Source organism: Mesoplodon mirus (assembly GCF_964341445.2).
Source record: "Mesoplodon mirus genome assembly, chromosome: 4".
In the NCBI taxonomy this organism is placed as follows: Eukaryota; Metazoa; Chordata; class Mammalia; order Artiodactyla; family Ziphiidae; genus Mesoplodon; species Mesoplodon mirus.
In genome coordinates this window covers 55,054,719-55,067,634 of record NC_138979.1, presented here as the reverse complement: position 1 = coordinate 55,067,634, position 12,916 = coordinate 55,054,719, and the positions used below count along the sequence as shown (strand labels likewise).

General features: G+C 48.2%; 1 long non-coding RNA gene across 1 annotated transcript in view; it reads right to left on the bottom strand.

The window, feature by feature from the left end:
- LOC309802662 overlaps positions 1-12,916 on the bottom strand; it is a 39,643-nt gene that overhangs the window by 26,154 nt on the left and 573 nt on the right. The gene's annotated exons all lie outside the window — the stretch shown is intronic.

Here is a 12,916-nt window from a genome sequence, read left to right as displayed (position 1 = left end):
CCCTGCACACCCTGAGTTTTCCCACACCCATGTCCTTCCCTCTGCCGGGAATGCCCCTAACTATCCATCTTCAGGGTCTGGCTCCAGTGCAGGGCCTCCCAGGGACCTTCCCAGCCGACCTGGCTGAAGGCTGCAAGTGGCCTCTCATTTCTCTTGGGCATAGTTCTTTGTACTTGAGGCTATTTCATCACTGGTGGGGTCCAATGTACTCTTTTTTTTTTTTTTTTTTTTTTAGGTTTAGTTGATGTATAATATTATATAAGTTTCAGGTGTACAACATAATGGCTCACAATTTTACAATGTAGTCTTTGGTATGCAGTAGGTGCCCATAAATGTCTGTAGTTGGAAAGAATGAGTCTAATACAACTCCTTCATTTTACAGTAGAGGCACAGAGCTGTGCTTGACCAACCATCGCTGCCAGGAGACAGGACTAAGGGGGTCTCCTGCAGGGCTCCGCTCCAAGCTAGGCTTTTTCTGCCATTGAGTTGGGAAGGAACTCCTCCAGCGACCAAGTGGGCACATTTTGGGGTGGAAGACAACCATCTAGAGCTCACACTACAGATTCTAGCAGAGAGGCTGGGTGGCCTCTTGTCAGCCAACCCCTCAACTACTGTCCCAGACTGTAGTATCCATCCCAGAAGTCCCTGGTTCCCCCTCTACCTCTCAGACCCACCTGCTGCCCCGGCATTCCACGACCTGGTCACTGAGGCAGAAGAGGCCTTGGGGATTATCCATCCAAGAGGCCCACAAAGGCCTCAGAAGGTCCTTAACGCCTCCCCCACCACAACTGTGTGCACAACTCTGTATCTGAGTATGTGTAGATTTCTGAAGCAAACATCCAGAGACACCATCTGACACTTAAAGGGGGTCCAAGACCCAAATGAGATACAGAACAATGATCTGTTGAGCCTCTCATTATAAATGTGTTAATACACTTAAGGCTCTTACAACTGTATCTGGCACTTTTTAAGTGCTCTCTAAGGCATGGGTTGGCCCAAAGCCTGCTTTTGTAAATAAAGCTTTATTGGAACACAGCCAACCCATGTTTTTGCATTGTCTATGGTTGCTTCCCTACTACAGCTACCAGGGCAGAATTGAGTTGCAGCCACACAGATGTTAACTATATGGCCTACAAAGCTCTCTAAGGGTTGGCTACCATTATGATGATGATTATACTTATGAAAAACAGCAGATCCCAAGCCATACAATTAGTAATCTGGGGTCTGAATCTATGTCTCTGTTCAAGGATTCTGTAACACACCTTTCTGCCCCTCTGCTTCACTCACTTTAACACACAGTGCTCATTCATTCATTCATTCAGCAAGGTTCAGGGAGCCCCTGCTGTGTTCTTCAGGCTGAGCTACTGGGGGCACAGGAGCAGGAGAGAAGCTGACCTTATGGCATTGCAGAATGACCTCACTCTGCCTCCAGGGCCCTAAGTGATTAGCCCTGGGTACCTTTGCCACCTCGTTTGCTCCAGTCCATTGGCCTTCTTCTTGTCTGTCAAATATACAAATTTTCTTCCTACCTCAGGACCTTTGCATATGCTGGTTTACCCGGCTCTTCCCTGTCATTTAGGTCCCAGCTCAGATATCACCACCCAGTTAAGACTCCTGGACCCAAGTCACTGTTTATCCTTACAGGGCACTTACTACCATGTGAAATACTTTTCTCTGGGCCTCAGTTGTCTCCTGTGTAAAACTATGTAAGGTAGAATGTGAGAGTTGGATGAGAAGCCCCTAACCTTTTGGTTTGAACATTCTGTGATTTGAAAGCACTTGCCAGGGGTCTGACATTGGTAGGTTTGGTGGGGAATAGGTTATATTTGACTGTGAGCCTCAATCCCAGCCCAGGCTCTGGGGATTGATGGGGAAGTCTCTACTGAGGGATGAGAGGAGGAAGAGGTGGGGCAGTAGGAGGAGGGGAGACCCAGAATCAGGCAAGCAGGCATGGCATTGAGAGCTGCAGGCCAGGGCCAGGGAGGAAGTGCCCCCAAAAGGGAGGCAAAGAAGGAAAACTCCACCAGAGGAGTGGGATTGGGGTTGTGGGGAGGGTTTCTTTCACTTTTTAACCAATAAGCTTCAGAGTTGTTTGAAATTCGTGTAACAAGTATGCATTATTTTTGCAACTGGAAAAATTAAAATGTACATGCCCTTTGACCCAGCAATTCCACTTGTAGGAATTTCTCCACAGATAGAGGCATGTGTGAAATGACCCATGTACAAGGTGACTCACAGCAGCCTTGTTTTTTTTTTTCATTTTATGATTTTGTTTTTAATTTTTATCAGAGTATAGTTGTTTTACAATATTGTGTTAGTTTCTACGGTACAGCAAAGTGAATCAGCTATACGTATACATACATCCCCTCTTTTTTGGATTTCCTTCCCGTTTAGGTCACCACAGAGCACTGAGTAGAGTTCCCTGAGCTATACAGTAGATTCTCCAATGGTTCATTTTAGTTTTTAGGTTTGCCTGATCAGAGGATGTCCCTCTGCTGGCTTGATTTTTCTTCCCAGCAGCACCAAACTTTCAATATTCCATCCCTTCGAAGCAGGTATTTGTCCTGGTCTGTGCCTTTAGTACTTACAACAGACTTAAGTGGTGCATGATATGCACAAGGTTTAGATTCCCTCATCCTGCCAGCAACTCATAACCAGGACAAAACTAAGCTATTTACATCCTTTAGTTTGCCTTCTAGTCCACCAGTATCATACTTTGAGTTGGCACTTTCATTCTCTGTACCATCTGGGGCACCGTTTTTCAACTAAATATATCGTGTTAATCCCTTGACCTAGGCCTCTCATGTGACCTTTTATTGGAAGTGGGGGTGGGCAAGGAATGCTTAATAAACCAGAATGTCTGAGTTCTCACCATAGTGCAAAAAGAAAGGCCTTTCTTGTCAGTTTAACCTGAGGTTGCTGGGGGATTTACAAAACATATTAGGTCCATCAGGCAGATTGGTAGTTTCCTCTCCAGCCTCACAGTCCCAAAGCCTCCATTTTGGCCCATTAATCCAGCAGGAATCCTATTCATCAGTCATTGCTCTCGCATGCATATCTAAAAAAGGCCGGACCAAAGCACTCCTGGCCCTCTTTCCAGCGCACTTTTTCAGGACACCTGACCCCTCAGGCCTATTTCTAAGTGGGATAAGGCTACAGCAGACTTCCAATGAGCCTTTCACAAGACACACACAGGGAGCAGCCTTGTTTGAAAGAGCAAAAGACTGGAAACAATCTAAATGTCCATCAAAAGGGACAGGCTTGACAAATCAGGGTACATCCACAACATGGAAGAGTATAGAGACATTAAAAAGAACATAGCAGGACTTCCCTGGTGGTCCAGTAGTTAAGAATCCACCTTCCAATGCAGGGGACTCCGGTTTGATCCCTGGTCAAGGAAATAAGATCCCACATGCCACGGGGCAACTAAGCCCCCGCACCTCAACTACTGAGCCCCCATGCTCTGGAGCCCGAGCGCCACAACTAGGGAGAAGCCGGAGCACTGCAACAAAGACCCCACACTGCAACGAAAGATCCTGCATGCTGCAACGAAGATCACGCATGTTGCAACTAAGATCCAATGCGGCCAAATAAATAAATAAATAGACTCAATCAAGGAAAGAATAAAAAGAACACAGCAAGTCTGCTAAGTGCAGATGTTGAATAATCTCCAAGATCTCTGCCAAGTGAAGGAAACAAGGTACAGGACAATACATACAGGATGCTACCATTTATATGAAAAATTATACACACAAATGTTGATAAATGCTCAGAATATCTTCTGGAACTAGTACCAATTGCTAAGGGATGGGATTGGGGTTAATATCCAATATTCTTTTTATAAAATTGAGGTAAAATCCACATAACATGAATCATTTTAACCATTTAAAAGTATACCATTCAGGACTTCTGTGGTGGCGCAGTGGTTAAGAATCCACCTGCCAATAGGGGACACAGGTTTGAGCCCTGGTCTGGGAAGATCCCACATGCCGCGGAGCAACTAAGCCTGTGCGCCACAACTACTGAGCCTGCGCTCTAGAGCCCGCAAGTCACAACTACTGAGCCCTCATGCCACGACTACTGAAGCCCACGTGCCTAGAGCCCATGCTCTACAACAAGAGAAGTCACCACAACGAGCAGCCCACACACTGCAACGACGAGTAGCCCCCATTCGCCGCAACTAGAGAAAGCCCGCACGCAGCAGCTAAGACCCAACACAGCCAAAAATAAATAAATAAATAAATAAATAAGTAAGTAAGTAAATAAGTAAATAAATTTAAAAAAAGTATACCATTCAGTACATTAGCAGTGTTGTTCAGTCATCACCTGGATCTAGTTTCACAACATTTTCGTCACCCCAAAAAGAAACCCCTGTACCCATTAGCAGTCACTTCCCATCTCCCCACCCCTAGCCCCTGGCAACCACTAATCTGCTTTCTATCTCCAAGGATTTGCCAGTTCTGGGTATTTCATAAAGATGGAATCAAATAATATGTGAGCTTCTGTGTCTGGCTTTTTTCACTTAGCATGTTTTTGCAGTTTATCAATGTCCATACTTTCTATGGATTTTTAAAAAATATTTATTTATTTGGCCATGCCGGGTCTTAGTTGTGGCACGTGGGATCTTCGTTGCGGCATGCAGGATCTTTAGTTGCAGCATGCGGACTCTTAGTTGTGGCATGTGGGATCTAGTTTCCTGACCAGGGATCGAACCCAGGCCCCCTGCACTGGGAACACGGAGTCTTAGCCACTGGACCACCAGGGAAGTCCCTCTATGGATTTTTATATTCCATTGTATGGATGTAGCACATTTTGTTTATCCATTCATCAGCTGATGGACATTTGGGTTGTCTCCATTTTTTCGCTCTTGTGAATAGTGCTGCTATGAACACTCATGTACAGGTTTTTGTTTGAATACTTGTTTTCAGTTCTTTTTGGGTACATATCCAGGAGTGGAATTGCTGAGTCATATGGTAGTTCCATGCTTAACTTTTTTTAAGAATTGCAAACTGTTTCCAACATTCTTTTTTACCTGGGACTTCCATGGGTGGTCCAGTGGGTAAGACCGTGCTCCCAATGCAGTGGGTCTGGGTTCAATCCCTGGTCAGGGAACTAGATCCCGCATGCCGCAACTAAGATCCGGCACAACCAAAAAAAAAAAAAAAAAAAGGTCCTTTGCACCTTGTGAATTTTAAACTATGAACACCATGTGCAAATATTAGCTCTTCCCAAGAAAAAGAAAAAGAAAAAAATGAAGGTGGACATTCATGGAAAAAAAATAAAGCATACAGTAAATGCAAGGGATTACGGTTAGATAAGAAATTAGCAAATATAGGGACTTCCTTGGGGGTGCAGTGGTTAAGAATCCACCTGCCAATGGGGGACACAGGTTCGAGCCCTGGTCCGGGAAGATCCCTCATGCCGCGGAGCAACTAAGCCCGTGAGCCACAACTACTGAGCCTGCGTTCTAGAGCCCGTGAGCCACAACTACTGAGCCCATGTGCCACAACTACTGAAGCCAACGTGCCTAAAGCCTGTGCTCCGCAACAAGAGAAGCCACTGCAATGAGAAGCCCGTGCACCACAACAAAGAGTAGCCCCCGCTCGCTGCAACTAGTGAAAGCCTGGGCAGCAACAAAGACCCAAAGCAGCCAAAAAATAAACATAATTAATTAATTAATTAATTTTAAAAAATTGGTAAATATCTAACTAGATGATTCCTGGAAGAAAACTGTATTTTGGACTTGGACCTCAATTCAGATTCAACTCCTTTGTTTCATTCTAGTTCTAGGAGTTGAATATAGGGAGAGCTGGGTTCAAATCCCAGTCCTGTCTGTTACAGCAGTGCATTATTGTACAGGTTATTAACCTCTCTGCACCTCAAATGTAAAATAAGGAAAAATCATCTCCTTAGCCAGTTATGAAAGGTAAATGAGCTCAGGGACGTGTTATGCTCAGCCCGTGCCTGGCACACTGGCACATGGTTGGCAGCCTAGGTTAGCAGCTTTACACTAGCAGGTTGGGGGAGCCACCCACTTCTCTGCTGGGATCACTGTTCTCTGCAGCCCTTTTCACATAAGCTGCTCTGTTTCCCCACATGCTCAAGGAACTCCTGGACATCTGGACCTGCTGAGCAAAGTCCCCCTCCTAGAATATTTTACCACCCCTAGTGCCCATCAGTCCAGAAGAGGGGCCAGCCAGGGTGTGAGGGTACAGGAACCAGGATCAGATGCTGGGAAAGGGGCCTGCTGTCTGTAAGGACTGCCCTAGGGCAGGAAGCACTGCTTGCTCTATGGAGCTATGGAACCCAGGGCCAAATGCAGGGAGGAGTTGGGTGGAGGCACAGGGAGACAGATTTGGGTTCAAATGGAAGAACAACTTAAACTTTTAACTGACAGGACACAATGCCAAGCACTGTGTTAAGCACTGTTGTGTGATTCCACACAAGCTATCCCCATTTCACAGATGAGGAAATTGAAGCTCAGAGTCCTTAGTCACTTTACCCAAAGTCACAAAAATAAAGTGCAGCAAGGTTTGAATCCAGGCCTGTCTCGGTCTAGAATATGGCAGCTTAGCCTCTGTGCTAAGAGGTCAATGGCCAGTACTGGACCAATGTTAATTATCACTAGTCATTATCTGATAACGATGCCGCTGTAAGTACAGCTATAGCTAGCTGGAGCAGTAGAATGAACAGTTTGGGGGTGGGGGTGGAGTTGCTTCTCCCCAAATTTGGGGAGAGGCTGGATTAGCTTTTGGTGGAGATTCAAGTGTTTGATGCAGGGGGTTGGATTCTGGTACTGGGGTTCTAGCTGCTGGGGTACAAGGAGATTCCCAAGGTCTGCCTTCAGAGATATGGATGTAGTTGTTTTCAGATGGGCCCCAGGAATCTGTCTTTTTCAAAAGATAATCCTGGGCTTCCCTGTTGGCGCAGTGGTTGGGAGTCCACCTGCCGACGCAGGGGACGTGGGTTCGTGCCCCGGCCCGGGAAGATCCCACATGCCGCAGAGCAGCTGGGCCTGTCAGCCATGGCTGCTGAGCCTGCGTGTCTGGAGCCTGTGCTCCGCAATGGGAGAGGCCACAGCAGTGAGAGGCCCAAGTACCTCCAAAAAAAAAAAAAAAGATAATTCTGGTCTGTAGCCAAGTGTGAGGTCCACTGGCTTGGATTAACCTCTAGGGCCCCTTCTAACACAGATTCTGTGATCTGCATGCCCTAACGCCCACCTTGGGGGAAGCACACCTTGGGGGAAGCACTCCTTCGGGTTAGGCGTCGCCCTTTCCCCCCAGCTGCCTCCTTAAATCCCTAAGGCCTTAGAGAGAGTGACTGCACCTGCACCCCTCCTCTTTTGAACAATAAGCTTTTTGGAAGGCAAAGAAGACTGTTAAGATGGAGGCCACAGGAGCCTCACTGCCACCTTCAGTGGTGAGGGTAGAGCCAGCTCATCTTCCCCCCTCAGCCTGCTCCACCCCACTCCATTTAGAGCCCCAGTCCCCAAAAGACTGTCACTTGCCCCACTGGACCCCGGTCAAGTGCAACCATTCCTGCTTTCAGCCCCTTGGTCTTTCTCCGAAACTCTGCCCTGTGGGACCAACTTCCCGGCCATGCCAGGCAATTCTGCAGTTTGTCTGGCCTGGAGAGCCCTCTCCCAGGCTCTGGGAGACCAGCAACTCAGGCAGGGAAACAGGCCAGAGAGCCATTCTCAATGACCTTTGGCTCCCTGGGAAGGACTCAAAACCAGTAAAAGTTTAGCAAGTGCCATTTAATCGTTGCCAGAACTTAAAACTCTTTTTTTCTTCTTTTTTTTAAACACATAGACTTTCTGGGGAATAAAAGATCATTTGAGGACTCCATATGAAAAGATCTTTGATTAGCTTTGTTTTTTCTTAGAAAGAAAATTTCCAAGCCACTTGCTTGTAAAATCCCATAGAAAGTATGAAATGAACTCAGTACCTTGTGTGAGACCTCAGGTGAGTTGATTTAAGCTGCTGAACTTCAGTTTCCCCATCTGCAAAGGCCACTGGCCCAGTGGTTGGGTAGGAACTGGCAGGGTCTTTGGCTGCTGAGAGGGAGGTGTAAGTTGGGAGCCTAGAGTCCAGACCAGAAACCTCTGGCCTGCCCAGACACCCCTCATGGGTTTCTGACCATTGTCAGAAACAATCTTCTGCTTCCCTTTCAGGTTCCTGGTATCCATGTTGGGAGAGGGGAAATGCAGTCATTGACGTGTTAGTATAAAAATACTTCTCTCAGAGCTCTTTCCATGGAAACCCAAGCCTTTCATTCATTCAATATTATTTACTGAACCCCCTCTACCAGGACGTGGGCCAGGCACAAGAAGATTCAAAGATGAAAAAAGACACCATTCCTGACCTGAGGGTCCTCCCCTAGTTTTCAGCCATGTGGGGACAGAAGAAATAACATCTTTGGGGAGGGAGCATCGAGGGGGACACACTGCCTCTTGGGAAGATTGGAATTGAAGTTCTTGGTTCTATTCCTTTGCTGATTTTATAATCACCCCTCCAGTTACCCTAGAGCTTTGAGGCCATCCGAGAACTCTGAGTGCCAGGATCTCACTCAACACTTGCAAAAACCTAGGTAACTTGTGAAAGCCTGAAAGGCATCTCTAGTTTTACTATGAGAAAACAAAGCCTTAGAGAGATTAAACTACCTGCCCATGGTTATACAGGTTGCCAGGGTCACCTGGACTCAAACCCAGATATTCTGGCACAGCTATTTTAGAAACACTGTTTGCCTTGGATTTGAACCTGTGAAGTTGGTAACTATGTGGCCCAGAGTAAGGAAGGCAAGAGGAGAGGAGAGAGCTCAGGAACTCTGGACTGAAATGACCCAGTCTCTGATCTTGACCTGCAACCACTCTGACCTTGACCTTCAAACTAGAAGTAGGGCCACAGGCAATAATCACAACCATCAAGAGCTTACCATGAACTCTTATATAACACACCCCTGAAGTTGTGTGCTAGTATTCCCATTTTGGAGATGAACTGATAATCTCACAACAGGGCTGTTCCATGCTTTCCCCACCACCCATGCCATCCACCAGTAGCTAGGCGAGTTCCCCTAGTTCTTCTGAGCCTGTTTTCTAATCTATAACTAGGGGTAGCAAGAACAATGGATTATAGGAGAAGGCATATTACCTGCCTGGGGCAGGAAGGAGTAGGTACTTTATAAATGCCAGCATCTTGGCCCCTTCCCTTCCTGAAACCTCTTGCACTCAAGTGCAGCTTAAACCTTATGTGCCAAGAAAATACAACTCAGATACACACCAGCCTTTGGGCCTTAAGGTCACCCTATCTACCTGCCTTTTTGTTGCCCAGACTTTCCTGATGGTGGGGGACCTGGGTTAGAATGGGGGCCCTGCTCTGAAGTAGCCAGGCACACCCTCAGGATGCTGGGTCCCAGGGTAGCATTTCTTAGGAGTGAAGCCATCTGACTCTTTTCCTTACCCAAGAATGAAACATCAAGGGATAATTTATCAATATGTACAGGAAATCAAAGAGAAAGGGCCACAGGCACCAGATAACCCAGAGGCCCCAGGAATGGTTCACTGAACACCTGCAAATGCCCACCACTCATCAAGCTCTTTGCTGGAGGCTAGGGGGCTACAGAGATTGAGGGGTGAGGCTGTATTCACTAGCAGGGTTTGTGGACATGTCTCAGAGTCAGAGATTTTCCTATTTGGTAGCTGAGACTTCAAGACAAGGTATTTCCAGGCTCAAGAGAACATAGAGAAGGCACTCTGAGAGCATTCTGGAAAGGGAGTGGGTGTCTGGGAAGGGGTCGGTTCCCGGCAAAGGGAACAGATATGTCAGAAGCTCAGAGGTGACATGGAGCCTGGCTCTGGGGGTAGGGGGTGACACTGAAGAGGCTGCTAGAGGCTGGGTTACTAGGTCACGGTCGGGCAGTCCAGTGGTTAGGATTCTGCACTTTCACTGGCGGTCCAGTGGTTAGGATTCTGCGCTTTCACTGCTGAGGGCACGGGTTCAATCCCTGGTTGGGGAACTAAGATCCCACAAGCCACGTGGTGCAGCCAGGAAGAAGAAAAGAAAAAAAATAAAAGTACAGGAAGGAATAAGACAGTTGCTGCCTTCAAAGTGCTTAGGGCTGGTCACATACAGGAAGCTGTCCGAGGCATTAAGCATCCTTATATAAGGTGTTTCTTATGAAGGCAAAAAAGAAAAAATAATGCAAATGCCTAACAATAAGAGATAAGTTGAATTACGGCACATCTAATGGGGGTTAGGCAATCATTAAAATTTATGACTCGAGAACTTAAAAAGAAATGTTCATGATAGATTTAAGAAAAAAAAAGGACTATTTAAATTGTTTGGCAATTTTGTTTTTTAAAATATGCACAGACAAAAAGACTAGGAGGAAATATTAATAACCTTGCTCTCTACATGGTAGATTATTTCCTAAACTATTTTATAATCTTCCAAATATTCAACAATAAGCATGAATTGCTGTATCATCAGAATAGCAATAAATATCAGCTTCATGTACGGAAAAATACAGTGATGGGAGTCAACTGTGGACCCTGCATTATTTGTCACCACTTTTTTTTTTAAAGCACTTAATTTATTTATTTATCTGCATGAGGTCTCATTACGACATGTGGGATCTTTTTTTTTTTTTTTTAAGTTGCGGCATGTGGGATCTAGTTCCCTGACCAGGGATCAAACGCAGGCCACCTGCACTGGGAGTGTGGAGTCTTAGCCACTGGACCAGCAGGGAAGTCCCTATTTGTCACCTCTTTGGGCCTCAGCTTCTTCATCTATAAAATGTAGACCTGAAGGACAAGATGAGAAATCCTTCCTCTTTGAAAAATTCAAACTAACTTCTAGAGGACACTGGAGTTTTGAAAATGGGCCAGGCTACTCCTCCTGGAACAAGTAGGACTGAAGCAGAATCTTGAGGGAAGGGAGTATTTGGATTGATATGGGGGGGAAGGTCAGGAGGAGGAGGTAAAGGAGGAAGAACATTGCTCCGCCAAAGTTGGAGACACACCTAATAGGAATATCTATACTAGGGGCAGGGAGAAGGGGTGGGGAAAAGAGCCAGACTGGACAGAGGCCTGTGCAGGATGGTCAGGATATCTGGCGGTTCACAGGTTGGCTCTATCTGGAGGTGCCAGAGGCGAGAAGTACCTAGAAAGCTCTGGGTAAAGTGAAGCACCATCATTCATGGCAATGCCCGATTCCTATAGGAAGCAGTTTCCCTCATATTAGGGCCTGAACAGAGTGTTGGCAGTGGAGGTAGTGGGAAGCCAGGGTGTTCCTGGCCTTGCCACAGCACACAGTGGTTGCTCAACAATTATTTACTAGATGAATGTCATTGGAAAAGATATTGCTTACCTATAGACCTCAATTTACTTATCTGTGAAATAGCAGGTTAGGAAAGATTATAATTGGGGAGACTTAGTCACAGGAACAGTGTATACTTCCATACTCCATACTCCTGTAGGGTAGTGCCGGCTCCATTTAGAGGTAGGCACACTGGGGCTCTGAAGGGTTGTCACTTGTCCAAGGTCTGGAGTCTTAACTGGTTCTTGACTGCAAACCTAGCTTATCTCACTCCACCGACGCTGTGCGTCGCTTCCAACCTTAAAATCCAGGTACCACTACCAGGTTTGGCAGGGAAAGTCAGAACAGGAACCAGGCGCAAGGTGACAGATCACACCCAGAGACGCCTGGTTCTGGGCGGGATCCCGCAGGACTCCCCTCACCTCTCGGCAGTGTCTTTCCCAGTCCCGACAGAGCCTCTGGCCAGGATGCCCCAGGGCTCGAGGGCGCGGACCGGGGCGCTGGGGAGGAGCCCAGTCCTCGAGCAGCTCCGCGGGGCTCAGAGCTGCTGCGCTTTAAGTACGACCAGACGTGGGCGCGGGCTTTTACAAGGTGGCGTCAGGGGTCGGTCCCAGTTGGCGCGGGTTTTCAAAAGTCTGAGGAAAACCCAACACGGGACCACGCCCTTGAGACCCGCGGAGGGGAGTCACCACAGCCCCGCCCAAGCCTCGGGCTCTGAAGAGGAGGAGGGGGAAAAGGGGTGTGTGTGTGTGTGTGTGTGTCTTTAAGCCGAGGGAGGAGAGGACCCCAGAAGCTGCGGGTGGAGGGCACGAATGAAACCTTCTCGGTCATTCGAGGTGCACACCCTCCCCCCACGCCTCCAGGGGCTAATAACCATTTGGATCCTCAACACTCGTGTCCCCGCCCAGGGGAATTTGAGATCTAAGTCCCACCCTCTGGGCTGAAAGCCTGAGGCCAGAGAGGGGAAGTGATTTCCTCAAGGTCACGCAGCAAACGGCGCCCCGCCGAGGCCGAAGCCCAGGTGTCCGGCTCGCCTCGGCCATCAACCCCAGAACCGAGCCCCCAACAGCCCTACGCTGGGAGGGAGGAAGCAGAGGGTGGACGGGGACTGGATGGCTGGATTTGGGGGTGAAATTGCGCCGGACACCCTATAACCCCAGATCAAAGTACAAGGGGGAGACTCCTTCCTGAAGCCGACCACCCAGGAGTCCCGCTTCGGGCGCCCCCTCGCGTGGGGCCGCCGGGGTGGGGATGATGAGGGACAAGAGAGCGCGGGGTACTCGGCACCCAGTCCTACCTCCGGCGGGCTGGGACGGCGCGGTGTGCGCGGCCCCTTTAAGAAAGTTCGCTGGGTGAGTTCATCAAAGTTTAAAAACTCTCCGTGGAGAAGGGAAAGGGGAAAGAGAGAGGGAGAGAAAGGACGAGGGAGAGAAGGGAAAAGCCCCACCGGAGACTGGCGCGCCGCGGCCCGGGCCGGGGCGAGCCCGCAGCGGGCGGCGGGGATTGGCTGCGCGTTCCCCGGGAGACCGCGGAGAGGGAGGGGGAGGGGGCTGGCCGGGCCCCAGCTGAGGCCGGTTCCGGCCCCCGCCCCCCGCCGCCGC